Raw genomic sequence first — 25,775 nt, 5'->3', positions numbered from 1 at the left:
CAGTTAGTGACAGTAGCAACAACTCACAGTTAGTGACAGTAGCAGCAACACTCACAGTAAGTGACAGTAGCAGCAACACTCACAGTGGCAGTAGCAACAACACTCACAGTTAGTGACAGTAGCAACAACTCACAGTTAGTGACAGTAGCAGCAACACTCACAGTTAGTGGCAGTAGCTACAACACTCACAGTTAGTGACAGTAGCAACATCACTCACAGTTAGTGACAGTAGCAACAACACTCACAGTTAGAGACAGTAGCAGCAACACTCACAGTGACAGTAGCAACAACACTCACAGTTAGTGACAGTAGCAACAACACTCACAGTTAGTGACAGTAGCAGCAGCACTCACAGTTAGTGACAGTAGCTACAACACTCACAGTGACAGTAGCAACATCACTCACAGTTAGTGACAGTAGCAACAACACTCACAGTTAGTGACAGTAGCAACATCACTCACAGTTAGTGACAATAGCAACAACACTCACAGTTAGTGACAGTAGCAGCAACACTCACAGTGACAGTAGCAACAACACTCACAGTTAGTGACAGTAGCAACAACATTCACAGTTAGTGACAGTAGCAACATCACTCACAGTTAGTGACAGTAGCAGCAACACTCACAGTTAGTGACAGTAGCAACAACACTCACAGTTAGTGACAGTAGCAACAACACTCACAGTTAGTGACAGTAGCAACAACATTCACAGTTAGTGACAGTAGCAATATCACTCACAGTTAGTGACAGTAGCAACAACATTCACAGTTAGTGACAGTAGCAACAACACTCACAGTTAGTGACAGTAGCAACAACACTCACAGTTAGTGACAGTAGCAACAACACTCACAGTTAGTGACAGTAGCAGCAGCACTCACAGTTAGTGACAGTAGCAACATCACTCACAGTTAGTGACAGTAGCAACAACACTCACAGTTAGTGACAGTAGCAACATCACTCACAGTTAGTGACAATAGCAAAAACACTCACAGTTAGTGACAGTAGCAGCAACACTCACAGTGACAGTAGCAACAACACTCACAGTTAGTGACAATAGCAACAACACTCACAGTTAGTGACAGTAGCAGCAACACTCACAGTGACAGTAGCAACAACACTCACAGTTAGTGACAGTAGCAACAACATTCACAGTTAGTGACAGTAGCAATATCACTCACAGTTAGTGACAGTAGCAACAACACTCACAGTTAGTGACAGTAGCAGCAACACTCACAGTTAGTGACAGTAGCAGCAGCACTCACAGTTAGTGACAGTAGCAACAACTCACAGTTAGTGACAGTAGCAGCAACACTCACAGTTAGTGGCAGTAGCAGCAACACTCACATTGACAATAGCAGCAACAACTCACAGTTAGTGACAGAAGCAACAACTCACAGTTAGTGACAGAAGCAACAACTCACAGTTAGTGACAGAAGCAACAACTCACGGTTAGAGAACATAGCAGGAACAACTCACGGTTAGAGAACATAGCAGCAACTCTCATAGTTAGTGAGAGAAGCAACAATTTACAGTTAGTGGCAATAGTAGCAATACTCACAGTTAGTGACAGTAGCAATAACATTTACACTCAGTGACCGTGGCAGCAACACACACAATTAGTAACAATAGCAGTAACACTCACAGTTAGTGTATGAGTAGAAACACACAGTGAGTGATAGTAGCAGTGACACTCACACAATGAGAGTAGCAGCAACACACAAAGTGACTGCAGCAGCAACACACAAAGTGACTGCAGCAGTAACACACAAAGTGACTGCAGCAGCAACACACAAAGTGACTGCAGCAGTAACACACAAAGTGACTGCAGCAGCAACACACAAAGTGACTGCAGCAGCAACACACAAAGTGACTGCAGCAGTAACACACAAAGTGACTGCAGCAGCAACACACAAAGTGACTGCAGCAGTAACACACAAAGTGACTGCAGCAGTAACACACAAAGTGACTGCAGCAGCAACACACAAAGTGACTGCAGCAGTAACACACAAAGTGACTGCAGCAGCAACACACAAAGTGACTGCAGCAGTAACACACAAAGTGACTGCAGCAGCAACACACAAAGTGACTGCAGCAGTAACACACAAAGTGACTGCAGCAGCAACACACAAAGTGACTGCAGCAGTAACACACAAAGTGACTGCAGCAGTAACACACAAAGTGACTGCAGCAGCAACACACAAAGTGACTGCAGCAGTAACACACAAAGTGACTGCAGCAGTAACACACAAAGTGACTGCAGCAGCAACACACAAAGTGACTGCAGCAGCAACACACAAAGTGACTGCAGCAGCAACACACAAAGTGACTGCAGCAGTAACACACAAAGTGACTGCAGCAGCAACACACAAAGTGACTGCAGCAGCAACACACAAAGTGACTGCAGCAGCAACACACAAAGTGACTGCAGCAGCAACACACAAAGTGACTGCAGCAGTAACACACAAAGTGACTGCAGCAGCAACACACAAAGTGACTGCAGCAGTAACACACAAAGTGACTGCAGCAGCAACACACAAAGTGACTGCAGCAGTAACACACAAAGTGACTGCAGCAGCAACACACAAAGTGACTGCAGCAGCAACACACAAAGTGACTGCAGCAGCAACACACAAAGTGACTGCAGCAGTAACACACAAAGTGACTGCAGCAGCAACACACAAAGTGACTGCAGCAGTAACACACAAAGTGACTGCAGCAGCAACACACAAAGTGACTGCAGCAGCAACACACAAAGTGACTGCAGCAGTAACACACAAAGTGACTGCAGCAGCAACACACAAAGTGACTGCAGCAGCAACACACAAAGTGACTGCAGCAGTAACACACAAAGTGACTGCAGCAGCAACACACAAAGTGACTGCAGAAGTAACACACAAAGTGACTGCAGCAGCAACACACAAAGTGACTGCAGCAGTAACACACAAAGTGACTGCAGCAGCAACACACAAAGTGACTGCAGCAGCAACACACAAAGTGACTGCAGCAGTAACACACAAAGTGACTGCAGCAGCAACACACAAAGTGACTGCAGCAGTAACACACAAAGTGACTGCAGCAGCAACACACAAAGTGACTGCAGCAGCAACACACAAAGTGACTGCAGCAGTAACACACACACAGTGAGTGATAGTAACAGTAACACACACACACAGTGAGTGATAGTAACAGTAACACACACAGTGAGTGATAGTAGCAGTAACACACACAGTGAGTGATAGTAACAGTAACACACACAGTGAGTGATAGTAACAGTAACACACACACACAGTGAGTGATAGTAACAGTAACACACACACACAGTGAGTGATAGTAACAGTAACACACACACACAGTGAGTGATAGTAACAGTAACACACACAGTGAGTGATAGTAACAGTAACACACACACACAGTGAGTGATAGTAACAGTAACACACACAGTGAGTGATAGTAACAGTAACACACACAGTGAGTGATAGTAACAGTAACACACACAGTGAGTGATAGTAACAGTAACACACACAGTGAGTGATAGTAACAGTAACACACACACAGTGAGTGATAGTAACAGTAACACACACACACAGTGAGTGATAGTAACAGTAACACACACACACAGTGAGTGATAGTAACAGTAACACACACACACAGTGAGTGATAGTAACAGTAACACACACAGTGAGTGATAGTAACAGTATCACACACAGTGAGTGATAGTAACAGTAACACACACAGTGAGTGATAGTAACAGTAACACACACAGTGAGTGATAGTAACAGTAACACACACACACAGTGAGTGATAGTAACAGTAACACACACACACAGTGAGTGATAGTAACAGTAACACACACAGTGAGTGATAGTAACAGTAACACACACAGTGAGTGATAGTAACAGTAACACACACACACAGTGAGTGATAGTAACAGTAACACACACAGTGAGTGATAGTAACAGTAACACACACAGTGAGTGATAGTAACAGTAACACACACACACAGTGAGTGATAGTAACAGTAACACACACACACAGTGAGTGATAGTAACAGTAACACACACAGTGAGTGATAGTAACAGTAACACACACAGTGAGTGATAGTAACAGTAACACACACAGTGAGTGATAGTAGCAGTAACACACACACACAGTGAGTGATAGTAACAGTAACACACACAGTGAGTGATAGTAACAGTAACACACACAGTGAGTGATAGTAACAGTAACACACACAGTGAGTGATAGTAACAGTAACACACACAGTGAGTGATAGTAACAGTAACACACACACACAGTGAGTGATAGTAACAGTAACACACACAGTGAGTGATAGTAACAGTAACACACACACACAGTGAGTGATAGTAACAGTAACACACACAGTGAGTGATAGTAACAGTAACACACACAGTGAGTGATTGTAACAGTATCACACACAGTGAGTGATAGTAACAGTAACACACACAGTGAGTGATAGTAACAGTAACACACACACACAGTGAGTGATAGTAACAGTAACACACACAGTGAGTGATAGTAACAGTATCACACACAGTGAGTGATAGTAACAGTAACACACACACACAGTGAGTGATAGTAACAGTAACACACACAGTGAGTGATAGTAACAGTATCACACACAGTGAGTGATAGTAACAGTATCACACACAGTGAGTGATAGTAACAGTAACACACACAGTGAGTGATAGTAACAGTAACACACACAGTGAGTGATAGTAACAGTATCACACACAGTGAGTGATAGTAACAGTAACACACACACACAGTGAGTGATAGTAACAGTAACACACACAGTGAGTGATAGTAACAGTAACACACACAGTGAGTGATAGTAACAGTATCACACACAGTGAGTGATAGTAACAGTAACACACACAGTGAGTGATAGTAACAGTAACACACACACACAGTGAGTGATAGTAACAGTATCACACACAGTGAGTGATAGTAACAGTAACACACACAGTGAGTGATAGTAACAGTAACACACACACACAGTGAGTGATAGTAACAGTAACACACACAGTGAGTGATAGTAACAGTATCACACACAGTGAGTGATAGTAACAGTATCACACACAGTGAGTGATAGTAACAGTAACACACACAGTGAGTGATAGTAACAGTAACACACACAGTGAGTGATAGTAACAGTAACACACACAGTGAGTGATAGTAACAGTAACACACACAGTGAGTGATAGTAACAGTAACACACACAGTGAGTGATAGTAACAGTAACACACACAGTGAGTGATAGTAACAGTATCACACACAGTGAGTGATAGTAACAGTATCACACACAGTGAGTGATAGTAACAGTAACACACACACACAGTGAGTGATAGTAACAGTAACACACACACACAGTGAGTGATAGTAACAGTAACACACACACACAGTGAGTGATAGTAACAGTAACACACACACACAGTGAGTGATAGTAACAGTATCACACACAGTGAGTGATAGTAACAGTAACACACACACACAGTGAGTGATAGTAACAGTAACACACACACACAGTGAGTGATAGTAACAGTAACACACACACACAGTGAGTGATAGTAACAGTAACACACACAGTGAGTGATAGTAACAGTAACACACACACACAGTGAGTGATAGTAACAGTAACACACACACACAGTGAGTGATAGTAACAGTAACACACACACACAGTGAGTGGTAGTAACAGTAACACACACACACAGTGAGTGATAGTAGCAGTAACACACACAGTGAGTGATAGTAACAGTAACACACACACAGTGAGTGATAGTAACAGTAACACACACACACAGTGAGTGATAGTAGCAGTAACACACACAGTGAGTGATAGTAACAGTAACACACACAGTGAGTGATAGTAACAGTAACACACACAGTGAGTGATAGTAACAGTAACACACACAGTGAGTGATAGTAACAGTAACACACACACACAGTGAGTGATAGTAACAGTAACACACACACACAGTGAGTGATAGTAACAGTAACACACACACACAGTGAGTGATAGTAACAGTAACACACACACAGTGAGTGATAGTAACAGTAACACACACACACAGTGAGTGATAGTAACAGTAACACACACAGTGAGTGATAGTAACAGTAACACACACACACAGTGAGTGATAGTAACAGTAACACACACAGTGAGTGATAGTAACAGTAACACACACACACAGTGAGTGATAGTAACAGTAACACACACAGTGAGTGATAGTAACAGTAACACACACACACAGTGAGTGATAGTAACAGTAACACACACAGTGAGTGATAGTAACAGTAACACACACAGTGAGTGATAGTAACAGTAACACACACACACAGTGAGTGATAGTAACAGTAACACACACACACAGTGAGTGATAGTAACAGTAACACACACAGTGAGTGATAGTAACAGTAACACACACAGTGAGTGATAGTAACAGTATCACACACAGTGAGTGATAGTAACAGTATCACACACAGTGAGTGATAGTAACAGTAACACACACACACAGTGAGTGATAGTAACAGTAACACACACACAGTGAGTGATAGTAACAGTAACACACACACAGTGAGTGATAGTAACAGTAACACACACACAGTGAGTGATAGTAACAGTAACACACACACAGTGAGTGATAGTAACAGTAACACACACACACAGTGAGTGATAGTAACAGTAACACACACACACAGTGAGTGATAGTAACAGTAACACACACAGTGAGTGATAGTTACAGTAACACACACACACAGTGAGTGATAGTAACAGTAACACACACAGTGAGTGATAGTAACAGTAACACACACACACAGTGAGTGATAGTAACAGTAACACACACAGTGAGTGATAGTAACAGTAACACACACAGTGAGTGATAGTTACAGTAACACACACACACAGTGAGTGATAGTAACAGTAACACACACAGTGAGTGATAGTAACAGTAACACACACACACAGTGAGTGATAGTAACAGTAACACACACAGTGAGTGATAGTAACAGTAACACACACAGTGAGTGATAGTAACAGTAACACACACAGTGAGTGATAGTAACAGTAACACACACACAGTGAGTGATAGTAACAGTAACACACACAGTGAGTGATAGTAACAGTAACACACACACAGTGAGTGATAGTAACAGTAACACACACAGTGAGTGATAGTAACAGTAACACACACACAGTGAGTGATAGTAACAGTAACACACACAGTGAGTGATAGTAACAGTAACACACACAGTGAGTGATAGTAACAGTAACACACACAGTGAGTGATAGTAACAGTAACACACACACAGTGAGTGATAGTAACAGTAACACACACACACAGTGAGTGATAGTAGCAGTAACACACACAGTGAGTGATAGTAACAGTAACACACACACAGTGAGTGATAGTAACAGTAACACACACACACAGTGAGTGATAGTAACAGTAACACACACACACAGTGAGTGATAGTAACAGTAACACACACACACAGTGAGTGATAGTAACAGTAACACACACCCAGTGAGTGATAGTAACAGTAACACACACACACAGTGAGTGATAGTAACAGTAACACACACAGTGAGTGATAGTAACAGTAACACACACAGTGAGTGATAGTAACAGTAACACACACACACAGTGAGTGATAGTAACAGTAACACACACAGTGAGTGATAGTAACAGTAACACACACACACAGTGAGTGATAGTAACAGTAACACACACAGTGAGTGATAGTAACAGTAACACACACAGTGAGTGATAGTAACAGTAACACACCCAGTGAGTGATAGTAACAGTAACACACACACACAGTGAGTGATAGTAACAGTAACACACACACACAGTGAGTGATAGTAACAGTAACACACACACACAGTGAGTGATAGTAACAGTAACACACACACACAGTGAGTGATAGTAACAGTAACACACACCCAGTGAGTGATAGTAACAGTAACACACACACACAGTGAGTGATAGTAACAGTAACACACACAGTGAGTGATAGTAACAGTAACACACACACACAGTGAGTGATAGTAACAGTAACACACACAGTGAGTGATAGTAACAGTAACACACACAGTGAGTGATAGTAACAGTAACACACACAGTGAGTGATAGTAACAGTAACACACACCCAGTGAGTGATAGTAACAGTAACACACACACACAGTGAGTGATAGTAACAGTAACACACACAGTGAGTGATAGTAACAGTAACACACACCCAGTGAGTGATAGTAACAGTAACACACACACACAGTGATTGATAGTAACAGTAACACACACAGTGAGTGATAGTAACAGTAACACACACACACAGTGAGTGATAGTAACAGTAACACACACAGTGAGTGATAGTAACAGTAACACACACAGTGAGTGATAGTAACAGTAACACACCCAGTGAGTGATAGTAACAGTAACACACACACACAGTGAGTGATAGTAACAGTAACACACACACACAGTGAGTGATAGTAACAGTAACACACACACAGTGAGTGGTAGTAACAGTAACACACACACACAGTGAGTGGTAGTAACAGTAACACACACACAGTGAGTGATAGTAACAGTAACACACACAGTGAGTGATAGTAACAGTATCACACACACAGTGAGTGATAGTAACAGTAACACACACACACAGTGAGTGATAGTAACAGTAACACACACAGTGAGTGATAGTAACAGTAACACACACAGTGAGTGATAGTAACAGTAACACACACCCAGTGAGTGATAGTAACAGTAACACACACACACAGTGAGTGATAGTAACAGTAACACACACAGTGAGTGATAGTAACAGTAACACACACACACAGTGAGTGATAGTAACAGTAACACACACAGTGAGTGATAGTAACAGTAACACACACAGTGAGTGATAGTAACAGTAACACACCCAGTGAGTGATAGTAACAGTAACACACACACACAGTGAGTGATAGTAACAGTAACACACACACACAGTGAGTGATAGTAACAGTAACACACACACAGTGAGTGGTAGTAACAGTAACACACACACACAGTGAGTGGTAGTAACAGTAACACACACACAGTGAGTGATAGTAACAGTAACACACACAGTGAGTGATAGTAACAGTATCACACACACAGTGAGTGATAGTAACAGTAACACACACACACAGTGAGTGATAGTAACAGTAACACACACACACAGTGAGTGGTAGTAACAGTAACACACACAGTGAGTGATAGTAACAGTAACACACACACAGTGAGTGATAGTAACAGTAACACACACACACAGTGAGTGATAGTAACAGTAACACACACACACAGTGAGTGATAGTAACAGTAACACACACACACAGTGAGTGGTAGTAACAGTAACACACACACACAGTGAGTGGTAGTAACAGTAACACACACACACAGTGAGTGGTAGTAACAGTAACACACACACACAGTGAGTGGTAGTAACAGTAACACACACACACAGTGAGTGATAGTAACAGTAACACACACACACAGTGAGTGATAGTAACAGTAACACACACACACAGTGAGTGATAGTAACAGTATCACACACAGTGAGTGATAGTAACAGTAACACACACACACAGTGAGTGATAGTAACAGTAACACACACACACAGTGAGTGATAGTAACAGTAACACACACAGTGAGTGATAGTAACAGTAACACACACACAGTGAGTGATAGTAACAGTAACACACACACAGTGAGTGATAGTAACAGTAACACACACACAGTGAGTGATAGTAACAGTAACACACACACAGTGAGTGATAGTAACAGTAACACACACACAGTGAGTGATAGTAACAGTAACACACACACACAGTGAGTGATAGTAACAGTAACACACACACACAGTGAGTGATAGTAACAGTAACACACACACACAGTGAGTGATAGTAAGAGTAACACACACACACAGTGAGTGATAGTAACAGTAACACACACACACAGTGAGTGATAGTAACAGTAACACACACACACAGTGAGTGATAGTAACAGTAACACACACACAGTGAGTGATAGTAGCAGTAACACACACACAGTGAGTGATAGTAACAGTAACACACACACAGTGAGTGATAGTAACAGTAACACACACAGTGAGTGATAGTAACAGTAACACACACAGTGAGTGATAGTAACAGTAACACACACACAGTGAGTGATAGTAACAGTAACACACACAGTGAGTGATAGTAACAGTAACACACACACACAGTGAGTGATAGTAACAGTAACACACACACAGTGAGTGATAGTAACAGTAACACACACAGTGAGTGATAGTAACAGTAACACACACAGTGAGTGATAGTAACAGTAACACACACAGTGAGTGATAGTAACAGTAACACACACAGTGAGTGATAGTAACAGTAACACACACACACAGTGAGTGATAGTAACAGTAACACACACAGTGAGTGATAGTAACAGTAACACACACAGTGAGTGATAGTAACAGTAACACACACACACAGTGAGTGATAGTAACAGTAACACACACACACAGTGATAGTAACAGTAACACACACACACAGTGATAGTAACAGTAACACACACAGTGAGTGGTAGTAACAGTAACACACACACACAGTGATAGTAACAGTAACACACACAGTGAGTGGTAGTAACAGTAACACACACACACAGTGATAGTAACAGTAACACACAGTGAGTGGTAGTAACAGTAACACACACACACAGTGAGTGATAGTAACAGTAACACACACACACAGTGAGTGATAGTAACAGTAACACACACACAGTGAGTGATAGTAACAGTAACACACACACACACAGTGAGTGATAGTAACAGTAACACACACACACAGTGAGTGATAGTAACAGTAACACACACAGTGAGTGATAGTAACAGTAACACACACACACAGTGAGTGATAGTAACAGTAACACACACACACAGTGAGTGATAGTAACAGTAACACACACACACAGTGAGTGATAGTAACAGTAACACACACACAGTGAGTGATAGTAACAGTAACACACACACACAGTGAGTGATAGTAACAGTAACACACACAGTGAGTGATAGTAACAGTAACACACACAGTGAGTGATAGTAACAGTATCACACACAGTGAGTGATAGTAACAGTAACACACACAGTGAGTGATAGTAACAGTAACACACACACACAGTGAGTGATAGTAACAGTAACACACACACACAGTGAGTGATAGTAACAGTAACACACACACAGTGAGTGATAGTAACAGTAACACACACACACAGTGAGTGATAGTAACAGTAACACACACACACAGTGAGTGATAGTAACAGTAACACACACAGTGAGTGATAGTAACAGTAACACACACAGTGAGTGATAGTAACAGTAACACACACAGTGAGTGATAGTAACAGTAACACACACAGTGAGTGATAGTAACAGTATCACACACAGTGAGTGATAGTAACAGTAACACTCACACACAGTGAGTGATAGTAACAGTAACACACACAGTGAGTGATAGTAACAGTAACACACACAGTGAGTGATAGTAACAGTAACACACACAGTGAGTGATAGTAACAGTAACACACACACACAGTGAGTGATAGTAACAGTAACACACACACAGTGAGTGATAGTAACAGTAACACACACACACAGTGAGTGATAGTAACAGTAACACACACACAGTGAGTGATAGTAACAGTAACACACACACACAGTGAGTGATAGTAACAGTAACACACACACACAGTGAGTGATAGTAACAGTAACACACACACACAGTGAGTGATAGTAACAGTAACACACACACACAGTGAGTGATAGTAACAGTAACACACACACACAGTGAGTGATAGTAACAGTAACACACACACACAGTGAGTGATAGTTACAGTAACACACACAGTGAGTGATAGTAGCAGTAACACACACAGTGAGTGATAGTAACAGTAACACACACAGTGAGTGATAGTAACAGTAACACACACAGTGAGTGATAGTAACAGTAACACACACACACAGTGAGTGATAGTAACAGTAACACACACACACAGTGAGTGATAGTAACAGTAACACACACACACAGTGAGTGATAGTAACAGTAACACACACACACAGTGAGTGATAGTAACAGTAACACACACACAGTGAGTGATAGTAACAGTAACACACACAGTGAGTGATAGTAACAGTAACACACACAGTGAGTGATAGTAACAGTAACACACACACAGTGAGTGATAGTAACAGTAACACACACAGTGAGTGATAGTAACAGTAACACACACAGTGAGTGATAGTAACAGTAACACACACACAGTGAGTGATAGTAACAGTAACACACACACACAGTGAGTGATAGTAACAGTAACACACACACAGTGAGTGATAGTAACAGTAACACACACAGTGAGTGATAGTAACAGTAACACACACAGTGAGTGATAGTAACAGTAACACACACACAGTGAGTGATAGTAACAGTAACACACACAGTGAGTGATAGTAACAGTAACACACACACACAGTGAGTGATAGTAACAGTAACACACACAGTGAGTGATAGTAACAGTAACACACACAGTGAGTGATAGTAACAGTAACACACACAGTGAGTGATAGTAACAGTAACACACACACAGTGAGTGATAGTAACAGTAACACACACACACAGTGAGTGATAGTAACAGTAACACACACACACAGTGAGTGATAGTAACAGTAACACACACAGTGAGTGATAGTAACAGTAACACACACACACAGTGAGTGATAGTAACAGTAACACACACAGTGAGTGATAGTAACAGTAACACACACACACAGTGAGTGATAGTAGCAGTATCACACACACAGTGAGTGATAGTAACAGTAACACACACAGTGAGTGATAGTAGCAGTATCACACACACAGTGAGTGATAGTAGCAGTAACACACACACAGTGAGTGATAGTAACAGTAACACACACACAGTGAGTGATAGTAACAGTAACACACACACAGTGAGTGATAGTAACAGTAACACACACACAGTGAGTGATAGTAACAGTAACACACACACACAGTGAGTGATAGTAACAGTAACACACACACACAGTGAGTGATAGTAGCAGTAACACACACACACAGTGAGTGATAGTAACAGTAACACACACAGTGAGTGATAGTAACAGTAACACACACAGTGAGTGATAGTAACAGTAACACACACACAGTGAGTGATAGTAACAGTAACACACACACAGTGAGTGATAGTAACAGTAACACACACACAGTGAGTGATAGTAACAGTAACACACACACACAGTGAGTGATAGTAACAGTAACACACACACACAGTGAGTGATAGTAACAGTAACACACACACAGTGAGTGATAGTAACAGTAACACACACACACAGTGAGTGATAGTAACAGTAACACACACACAGTGAGTGATAGTAACAGTAACACACACACACAGTGAGTGATAGTAACAGTAACACACACACACAGTGAGTGATAGTAACAGTAACACACACACACAGTGAGTGATAGTAACAGTAACACACACACAGTGAGTGATAGTAACAGTAACACACACACACAGTGAGTGATAGTAACAGTAACACACACACACAGTGAGTGATAGTAACAGTAACACACACACACAGTGAGTGATAGTAACAGTAACACACACACAGTGAGTGATAGTAACAGTAACACACACACAGTGAGTGATAGTAACAGTAACACACACAGTGAGTGATAGTAACAGTAACACACACACAGTGAGTGATAGTAACAGTAACACACACAGTGAGTGATAGTAACAGTAACACACACACAGTGAGTGATAGTAACAGTAACACACACAGTGAGTGATAGTAACAGTAACACACACACACAGTGAGTGATAGTAACAGTAACACACACAGTGAGTGATAGTAACAGTAACACACACAGTGAGTGATAGTAACAGTAACACACACAGTGAGTGATAGTAACAGTAACACACACACAGTGAGTGGTAGTAACAGTAACACACACACACAGTGAGTGGTAGTAACAGTAACACACACAGTGAGTGATAGTAACAGTAACACACACACAGTGAGTGGTAGTAACAGTAACACACACACACAGTGAGTGGTAGTAACAGTAACACACACACACAGTGAGTGATAGTAGCAGTATCACACACAGTGAGTGATAGTAACAGTAACACACACACAGTGAGTGGTAGTAACAGTAACACACACACACAGTGAGTGGTAGTAACAGTAACACACACACACAGTGAGTGATAGTAACAGTAACACACACAGTGAGTGATAGTAACAGTAACACACACACAGTGAGTGGTAGTAACAGTAACACACACACACAGTGAGTGGTAGTAACAGTAACACACACACACAGTGAGTGATAGTAACAGTAACACACACAGTGAGTGATAGTAACAGTAACACACACACAGTGAGTGGTAGTAACAGTAACACACACACACAGTGAGTGGTAGTAACAGTAACACACACACACAGTGAGTGATAGTAACAGTAACACACACAGTGAGTGATAGTAACAGTAACACACACACAGTGCGTGGTAGTAACAGTAACACACACACACAGTGAGTGGTAGTAACAGTAACACACACACACAGTGAGTGATAGTAACAGTAACACACACACACAGTGAGTGATAGTAGCAGTAACACACACACAGTGAGTGGTAGTAACAGTAACACACACACACAGTGAGTGGTAGTAACAGTAACACACACACACAGTGAGTGGTAGTAACAGTAACACACACACACAGTGAGTGGTAGTAACAGTAACACACACACACAGTGAGTGATAGTAACAGTAACACACACACAGTGAGTGGTAGTAACAGTAACACACACACACAGTGAGTGGTAGTAACAGTAACACACACACACAGTGAGTGATAGTAACAGTAACACACACACACAGTGAGTGGTAGTAACAGTAACACACACACACAGTGAGTGGTAGTAACAGTAACACACACACACAGTGAGTGATAGTAACAGTAACACACACACACAGTGAGTGATAGTAACAGTAACACACACAGTGAGTGACAGAACGCAAGAACAACGACAGAAACAGAATGAAAACAAAGACGCAAGAGGCAAGAGATACAAGGCTGGAGACAGGCTTGGGCACCCAGAGTCAGGAGGACCAACAGAAACAACCACCAACATGACCACCCACAGAACATCCTCAGCCTTTAACCCCTCACAGCAACCAAGCAAATTAATTCGAAACTAACCACACTCCGTGCTGAAAAACCTTTCCTTTCTCCCCCCAAGAACATACCCCACCATCCAACCAGTCTTCCATAGTAACCTACCAGGTCTCCCACTCACCCAGCCACCCAAACAAGAAACCAGAATACAGTTTTGGAGAAGCTGAAGGAATGATACACCAGTGCAAATGGAATAAGAAATAAGTGTGAGAAATGACATGAAAGAGTTACTGATGCATCCCCAGATATCATAGCACTGACGGAAACCAAGCTCACGGGAATTATAACAGATGGGATATTTCACTGTTCACCGGTTCTTACTCGCTATACACTGGCTCACTCACTGTTCACTGGCTCTCACTATACACTGGCTTTCACTCAGTGTACACGGTCCCTCACTGGAGTTTTGAGACTCTCTGACCGCGGGTTCAATCCCGGCCGGGGTATGGTTTGGTTTCCCTCACTGGAGTTTTGAGGAATTGGAAGGAGTGGACGGAAGGGAAGCCGGAATTGCACAGTAGGAACACTTCTGACTGGGGGTCACAAGGTGGTGATTGAAGTGATGTACAACCTGCCACACAATAGCAGGAGGCCAAGACAAACTTATGATGAGAACAATATTGCAATGGTGGACATTCTTACTGAGGTGGCGAGAAGGCCCCTTTGGGTACAGTAAACTTAATAGCTGTGGGTGATTTCAATCACAAGGAGATTTATTAGGAAAACCTGGAGCCACATGGGGAACCAGAAATGCGAAGTCTTAAGATGATGGAGATGATACTGGAAAACCCCATTCCTCAATATGCTTGAGACACTACCAGAGACAGAAAGAGGAGAGGATGAACCACAAAGGCTGGACCTCATATTCACCTTGAGTAGTTCAGACAGTGCGAACAACACATATGAAAGGCCTTTCGGAGATAGTGACCACGTGGTTCTGAGCTTCGAATACATTGTAGAGTTAAAAGTGGAGACGAGGGAAGCCAAACATGCATGAAAATTTTCCAGCACGAGGTACAGTGGGATGAGGATCAGGTTCGTCAACAAAGGGATCTGCAGAGACTGCAAGCATGGTCCAACAACTGGCATCTGGAGTTTAACCCCACCAAATACAAAAATCATGAAGATTGGGAAAGGTCAAAGAAGAGAGCAGACAGAGTACAGGCTAAGGGACCCGAAGGCTGCAAACCTGTCAAGGAAAAGGATAGAGGGGTGAGTATCATAACGAGCACATCTCCTGAGGTACACTTCAATCAATTATCAGTTGCATCATATGGGTGCCTGGTAAACGTATGAATACTGTTTAGCATTTGAGTAGTAAGTCATTCAAGACACTGTACACTATGTGCGTCATGTCCATATTGGAGTATACAGCGCCAGTATGAAACCCACACCTTGTCAAGCACCTCAAGAAATTAGAGAAAGTGCTAAGGTTTGCAACAAGACTAGTCCCATAGAAAAGGGGTATGCCATATGAGGATATGTTAAAGGTAATCAATCTGACTACACTGGAGGACGGGAGGGATAGGGAGGACATGGTAATGACATAAAATACTGAAAAAAATGACAAGGTGTATAGGGACAGAATGTTCAGAGATGGGACACAGCAACAAGGCGTCACAACTGGAAGTTGAAAACTCCGATGAGTCTAAAGAATGTTAGGAAGTATTTCTTCAGTCACAGAGTGGTCAGGAAATGGAACAATCTGGAGAGTGATGTAGTGGAGGCAGGAGTCATACATAGCTTTAAGAAATGATACGATAAAACTCATGGAACAAGGAGAGAGTGACCTAGCAGCAATCAGCGAAGACGCGGGGCCATGGACTGTGAGTATCCCTGCAAAAATAAATAGCGTGAGCAGCAGTAACAATGAATGACAGTAGCAGTAACAGTGAATGACAGTAGCAAAAACACAGGGGATGACAGTAGCAGTAACACACACCGTGCATGCCAGTAGCAGTAACATGTAACCGTGCTTGCCAGTAGCAATAAAACACACAGCGGATGACAGTAGCAGTAACACACAGTGGATGTCAGTAGCAGTAACACAGCGTGGATGTCAGTAGCAGTAACACAGCGTGGATGTCAGTAGCAGTAACACAGCGTGGATGTCAGTAGCAGTAACACAGCGTGGATGTCAGTAGCAGTAACACAGCGTGGATGTCAGTAGCAGTAACACAGCGTGGATGTCAGTAGCAGTAACACAGCGTGGATGTCAGTAGCAGTAACACAGCGTGGATGTCAGTAGCAGTAACACAGCGTGGATGTCAGTAGCAGTAACACAGCGTGGATGTCAGTACCAGTAACACACAGTGGATGTCAGTAGCAGTAACACACAGTAACACTCACAAGTGTTGTTCCACGGAGTTCAGTCATATGTTCGTTTGGCCATGTAAGTTATAAAGAAACTTGAATGTTGTCATCCATTGTCTAATTATATTAGTGACCTTGACAGCAACATTATGCACGGTCATGTGATAGTGTGGACACTGCCACTCACCACTAACAACACACTCATGTGATAGTGGGAACACTGCCACTCACCACTAACAACACACTCATGTGATAGTGGGAACACTGCCACTCACCACTAACAACACACTCATGTGATAGTGGGAACACTGCCACTCACCACTAACAACACATTCATGTGATAGTGTGAACACTGCCACACCAACAACACACTCATGTGATAGTGCCAACACTGCCACTCACCACTAACAACACACTCATGTGATAGTGGGAACACTGCCACACCAACAACACACTCATGTGATAGTGCCAACACTGCCACTCACCACTAACAACACACTCATGTGATAGTGCCAACACTGCCACTCACCACTAACAACACACTCATGTGATAGTGTGAACACTGCCACTCACCACTAACAACACACTCATGTGATAGCGCCAACACTGCCACTCACCACTAACACACTCATGTGATAGTGCCAACACTGCCACTCACCACTAACAACACACTCGTGTGATAGTGCCAACACTGCCACACCAACAACACACTCATGTGATAGTGCCAACACTGCCACACCAACAACACACTCATGTGATAGTGTGAACACTGCCACACTAACAACACACTCAAGTGATAGTGTCAACACTGCCACTCACCACTAACAACACACTCATGTGATAGTGGGAACACTGCCACACTAACAGCACACTGATGTGATAGTGTCAACACTGCCACACTAACAATACACTCATGTGATAGTGGGAACACTGCCACACTAACAGCACACTGATATGATAGTGCCAACACTGCCACTCACCACTAACAACACACTCGTGTGACAGTGGGAACGCTGCCACACTAACAGCACACTCATGTGATAGTGCCAACACTGCCACACTAACAACACACTCATGTGATAGTGCCAACACTGCCACATTAACAACACACTCATGTGATAGTGCCAACACTGCCACACTAACAACACACTCATGTGATAGTGCCAACACTGCCACACTAACACACTCATGTGATAGTGCCAACACTGCCACATTAACACACTCATGTGATAGTGCCAACACTGCCACACTAACAACACACTCATGTGATAGTGCCAACACTGCCACATTAACACACTCATGTGATAGTGCCAACACTGCCACACTAACACACTCATGTGATAGTGCCAACACTGCCACACTAACACACTCATGTGATAGTGCCAACACTGCCACACTAACAACACACTCATGTGATAGTGCCAACACTGCCACTCACCATAACAACACACTCATGTAACCTTGACAGCAACATTATACGCAGTTGTGTGATAGCGTGACACTGCTACCCACATTTAACAACACACTCATGTGATAGTGCCAACACTGCCACACTAACACACTCATGTGATAGTGCCAACACTGCCACACTAACAACACACTCATGTGATAGTGCCAACACTGCCACTCACCATAACAACACACTCATGTAACCTTGACAGCAACATTATACGCAGTTGTGTGATAGCGTGACACTGCCACCCACATTTAACAACACACTCATCTAACTTGTTTTATATTGTCTTTCACCTCTCACTTTCCTTCTATATTTGTAATTTCTTATATTCCACTAAGATTTTGTCTTACATAACATCCACTATATTTTCTCTCTGGTTTGCTCACCCTGGATAACATATCCAGGCGTCAACAATAACCGTGACACTCCCGGTACTCTCCCGGTCCCGGGCCTTTTCCAAGTGGTAGTCCGCCCTCCAACTCTGTATATTAACCCTCATTCTATATTAACCCTCAATTACTCTGAATTGAATCTTACAGTGTGTTGACCCTCACCCAATCCATGTAAACTTTCAATCTACATTGACTCACTGTATATTACTCTCACTCACTATACACAGTCTCTCACTGTACATTGGCTCTCACTATACACAGCCTCTAACTCACTATACCCTGGCTCTCACTGTACACTAGCTCTCACTGTACACTAGCTCTCACTCACTATACACAGCCTCTCACTTACTGTACATTGGGTCTCACTCACTATACACAGCCTCTAAACTCACTATACCCAGGCTCTCATTGCACATTAGGTCTCAATGTAAACTAGCTCTCTCTGTACACCGGCTCTCACTCACTGTACACTGGCTCTCACTCACTGTACACTATCACTATACACTGACTCTCACTGTACATAAGCTCTCACTTACTGTACACTGGTTCTCACTCACTGTACACTGGCTCTCACTCACTGTATACTATCACTATACACTGGCTCTCACTGTACATAAGATCTCACTGTACACTGGTTCTCACCCACTATACACTGGCTCTCACTGACTATACACTGGCTCTCACTGTACATAAGATCTCACTGTACACTGGCTCTCACCCACTATACACTGGCTCTCACTGTACATAAGATCTCACTGTACACTGGTTCTCACCCACTATACACTGGCTCTCACTGACTATACACTGGCTCTCACTGTACATAAGATCTCACTGTACACTGGTTCTCACCCACTATACACTGGCTCTCACCCACTATACACTGGCTCTCACTGTACATAAGATCTCACTGTACACTGGCTCTCACCCACTATACACTGGCTCTCACTGTACATAAGATCTCACTGTACACTGGTTCTCACCCACTATACACTGGCTCTCACTGACTATACACTGGCTCTCACTGTACATAAGATCTCACTGTACACTGGTTCTCACCCACTATACACTGGCTCTCACCCACTATACACTGGCTCTCACTGTACATAAGATCTCACTGTACACTGGCTCTCACCCACTATACACTGGCTCTCACTGTACATAAGATCTCACTGTACACTGGTTCTCACCCACTATACACTGGCTCTCACTGACTATACACTGGCTCTCACTGTACATAAGATCTCACTGTACACTGGTTCTCACCCACTATACACTGGCTCTCACCCACTATACACTGGCTCTCACTGTACATAAGATCTCACTGTACACTGGCTCTCACCCACTATACACTGGCTCTCACTGTACATAAGATCTCACTGTACACTGGTTCTCACCCACTATACACTGGCTCTCACTGACTATACACTGGCTCTCACTCACTATACACTGGCTCTCACTCACTATACACTGGCTCTCACTCATTATATACTGGCTTGCACCGTAAGCTAGCTCTCACTCACTGTACACTGTCTCTACACACTGTGCCCTGGCTCTCGCTCACTATACACTGGCTCTCGCTCACTATACACGATCCCCCGCTGTACAAAGGTTCACTCACTGTACATTGGCTCTCAATATACATGGTTCCTCACTGTACACTGGCTCTCACTGTACACTGGCTCTTACTATACACTGGCTCTCTCACTATTCACTGGATCTCATTATACACTGGCTTTCACTCACTGTACATGGTCCCTCACTGTACACTGGCTCTCACTATACACTGGCATAGTGACTGTGCACTGGCTCTCACTATACACTGGCTTTCACTCGCTGTAAACGGTCCCTCACTGTACACTGGCTCTCACTGTAAACTGGCACTCCCTGTACACTAGCTCTCGTTCATTGTACACTAGCTCTCAATGTACACGGGCTCTCACTCACTATGCGCAGTCTCTCACTGCACACTGGCTCTCACTGTACACTGGCACTCACTCAATATTCACGGTCTGTCAAAGTACACTATCTCTCACTCACTGTACACTGGCTCTCTATGTAAACTAGCTCTCATTCATTGCACAATGGCTCTCACTCACTGTACACTGGCTCTCGCACACTGTACACTGGCTCTCACTCACTGTACACTGGCTCTCACTCACTGTGCACTGGCTCACTCACTGTACACTGGCTCTCACTCACTGTACACTGGCTCTCGCACACTGTACACTGGCTCTCACTCACTGTGCACTGGCTCACTCACTGTACACTGGCTCTCACTCACTGTACACTGGCTCTCTATGTAAACTAGCTCTCATTCATTGCACAATGGCTCTCACTCACTGTACACTGGCTCTCGCACACTGTACACTGGCTCTCGCACACTGTACACTGGCTCTCACTCACTGTGCACTGGCTCACTCACTGTACACTGGCTCTCACTCACTGTACACTGGCTCTCGCACACTGTACACTGGCTCTCGCACACTGTACACTGGCTCTCACTCACTGTACACTGGCTCACTCACTGTACACTGGCTCTCACTCACTGTACACTGGCTCTCGCACACTGTACACTGGCTCTCACTCACTGTACACTGGCTCTCACTCACTGTACACTGGCTCTCACTTAGTATACACTGGACCACACTCAGTGTGCACTGGCTCTCACTCAGTGTACACTGGCTCTCACTCAGTGTACACTGGCTCTCGCTCAGTGTACACTGGCTTTGACTCAGTGTACACTGGCCCTCACTCACTGTACACTGGCTCTCACTCACTGTACACTGGCTCTCACTCTACACTTGCTCTCACTCTTTGTACACTGACTCTCACTCACTGTACACTAGCTCTCACTCACTGTGCACTGGCTCACTCACTGTACACTGGCTCTCACTCACTGTACACTGGCTCTCACTCACTGTACACTGGCTCTCACTGTACACTGGCTCTCACTCACTGTGCACTGGCTCTCACTCAGTGTACACTGGCTCTCACTCAGTGTACACTGGCTCTCGCTCAGTGTACACTGGCTTTCACTCAGTGTACACTGGCCCTCACTCACTGTACACTGGTTCTCATTCACTGTACACTGGCTCTCACTCACTGTACACTGGCTCTCACTCACTGTACACTGGCTCTCACTCACTGTACACTGGCTCTCACTCACTGTACACTGGCTCTCACTTATTGTACAGTGATTCTCACTCACTGTACACTGGCTCTCACTCACTGTGCACTGGATCTCACTCACTGTATAGTGGCTCTCACTCAGTGTACACAGACTCTTACTCATTGTACACTGGATCTCACTCACTGTACACTGGCTCTCACTTATTGTACAGTGATTCTCACTCACTGTACACTGGCTCTCACTCACTGTGCACTGGATCTCACTCACTGTATAGTGGCTCTCACTCAGTGTACACAAACTCTTACTCATTGTACACTGGCACTCACTCACTGTACACTGGCTCTCACTCACTGGATACTTGCTCTCATTCATTGTACACTGACTACAACCACTTGATAAACTACAGAAACTCAAGACTTATCGCCAAAGAAGACAACACTCAATACCGAAGAATCCTGGAATCATCACTTATTTCTATATCCGACAACTTCAACCAGAATAGTGGCTTCTATAACATAGCTGAACCACTTGCCAAGAAACTTCTTCATCGCTATCCCACATAAGAACACTGTAGAAGGTCTGCTCACAAACTTGTCCAGTCTCCTTCCCAGGCTACCCAAGTTTTTAGACTCTACAACCCAACTCGGTACATCATCAGATGCAGCATTCTTCACCTGACCTCAGCCGGACTATAAATACTCGCGTTCTTTCCACCCCAGGTAGTTCTGTTTGTGACTTGAAAAAGCCCACTGTGTGGGCGAAACGTAGTCAATAAAGGATCACATTATACTGCATTTGTGTTTATATTGCCATTGTGTCGGTATTTTATACCATTTATTTCCACTGTGTAAGGAACCTCCCGTATGAAGATAGACTTAAAGCCTTAAATCTCCACTCTCTGGAGAGGCGTAGAATGAGGGGAGATATCATTGAGGTGTATAAGTGGATGACGGGCATAAACAAGGGAGACATTAATAAAGTACTGAGGGTGTCGAACAAGGTAAGAACCAGGAATAATGGATTTAAGTTGGATAAATTTAGATTTAGAAAGGACATAGGTAAGTACTGGTTTTCTAACAGAGTTGTGGATGCGTGGAACAGTCTTCCCAGTGGGGTGATAGAGGCTAGGACCTTGGGTAGCTTTAAGAAGAGACTGGACAAATATATGAGTGGGAGGGGCTGGGTTTGATTGGTGTCATGGGGTACGGGAGTTATTTCTTGGGTAGCTTTAGGTAGATGTCGTTTTGATAAGGACCTGCCTCGTATGGGCCAGTAGGCCTTCTGCAGTGTTCCTACATTCTTATTTTCTTATGTTCTTATGTACATTGGTTCTCACTCACTGTACACCGGTTCTCACTCACTGTACACTGGCTCTCACTCACTGTACACTTGCTCTCACTGTACACTGGCCCTCACTCACTGTACACTGACTCTCAGGCATCGTATATTCACTCTGTACACTGTCATCCACAAAACTTTGTCTTAATCATTGTACACTGACTCTACCTACTGTACACTGTCACATTCACTGTACATTAAGCTTCATCTTACTCCACTTTGAATAAAAAAACAAGTTAAGTTTAGAAAACTTTACCTTACTGTTGAAGACTTTGTTGACCTTTATAATAACACAGCTGAACGTGCGTCCTCTGTCCTCAAGTTCTCCCCGCCTACTGACGCTGTTAAAACTCACTAAACAAACACGGACGCACGGACACACACACTCACCCCTTCGTACCCTCCCACGCACTCCAACTTAATATCCCCTTTATTAATACATAAGAACATAGGAAAGGAGGAACACTGCAGCAGGCCTGTTGGCCCATACTAGGCAGTTCCTTTACAATTCATCCCACTAACAAAGCATTTGCCCAACCCAATTTTCAATGCTACCCAAGAAATAAGCTCTGATGTGCAAGTCCCACTCAAATCCAACCCCTCCCACTCATGTACATATCCAACCTAAATTTGAAACTACCCAAAGTCCTAGCCTCAATAACCCAACTAGGTAGACTGTTCCACTCATCAACTACCCTATTTCCAAACCAGTACTTTCCTATGTCCTTTATAAATCTAAACTTATCTATAAAGTTGGTAGAATTACCGACAATATGTAAAGTAAAAGGACACAAGTGCAACTAATGTGACATTTATTGTGGCAACGTTTCGCTCTCCAGGAGCTTTATCAAGCCATTACAAACAATACATGGACTTTTGTATAGAAAGTCTTTGGTGAGCGTCTCCCACTGTTGAGTGATGGACCTTTTGAATGATCAATCTACATACGAACCTATCAACAGTGGGAGACGCTCACCAAAGACTTTCTATACAAAAGCAGACAAATACTCAAACGCACTAGAGAAGGGAAGAAACTTCTGTACTTGTTACCAAGCAACCCTAAACCAGCACACATGTATGGTTTACCCAAGACCCATAAACACAATATTCCTCTCAGACCAATCACGTCAGGAATAGGCAGTGCTCCACACAAACTAGCCGGAGTCCTTGCCAAACATCTTTCCTGCCTTCTGGGGACCATCAGCCCCGCTCATCTTAAACACTCAGGCGACCTTCTCAACCGCATCCGTAACCTCTCCATCCGTAACAAGAAACTAAGCAGTTTGGATGTGACTTCCCTCTTCACAAAAGTACCTACCAAAAAAGCCATCGAGGTTCTACGACGTAAAGTCAACCAGGACCTTAATCTTCCTTTACCTCCCGGAGATTTTGTTGACTTGATTGAACTCTGTGTTAACTTCAACTGTTTTTCCTTCAATAACAAGCTCTACAAACAAACCTACGGCATGGGAATGGGGTCCCCAATAAGTGCCGTCCTAGCCAACTTATACATGGAACACCTAGAGTCCGAACACTTCGCCAACATCATCCCTTCAAGCGTCACTTGGTTACGTTACGTGGACGATGTCCTCGTAATAACTCCAAAACGTTTTGATGTACGGGATCTTCAGGCGAGGCTCAACGCAGTTGAACCAGCGATTCAGTTTACACTAGAAGAAGAGTCCAATGACAAGCTACCTTTCCTCGACGTCCTCATTCACAAAGTAGACAACAACCTAAGATTTCAAGTTTATCGGAAACCCACCAATAAAAATGATCTCACACACTTCTATTCCAGTCAAGATACCAAGACCAAAAGAGGCATCATCATCGGGTTTTTCCTAAG

General features: G+C 43.3%; 1 protein-coding gene across 1 annotated transcript in view; it reads right to left on the bottom strand.

Moving 5' to 3' along the window:
• LOC128692774 (cytochrome P450 9e2) overlaps window positions 1-24,345 on the bottom strand; it is a 214,983-nt gene extending 190,638 nt beyond the window's left edge. The window contains exon 1 of the mRNA XM_070090107.1: window positions 24,186-24,345. The gene's annotated coding sequence lies outside the window, so the exon portion shown is untranslated. The remainder of the gene's footprint in view (window positions 1-24,185) is intronic.
• Between the last annotated feature and the right edge of the window lie 1,430 nt (window positions 24,346-25,775).

The sequence above is a fragment of the Cherax quadricarinatus genome, chromosome 30, assembly GCF_038502225.1.
Source record: "Cherax quadricarinatus isolate ZL_2023a chromosome 30, ASM3850222v1, whole genome shotgun sequence".
NCBI lineage: Eukaryota > Metazoa > Arthropoda > Malacostraca > Decapoda > Parastacidae > Cherax > Cherax quadricarinatus.
Note: the sequence above shows the minus strand (reverse complement) of the source record. Positions and strands in the feature narration are given on the sequence as shown.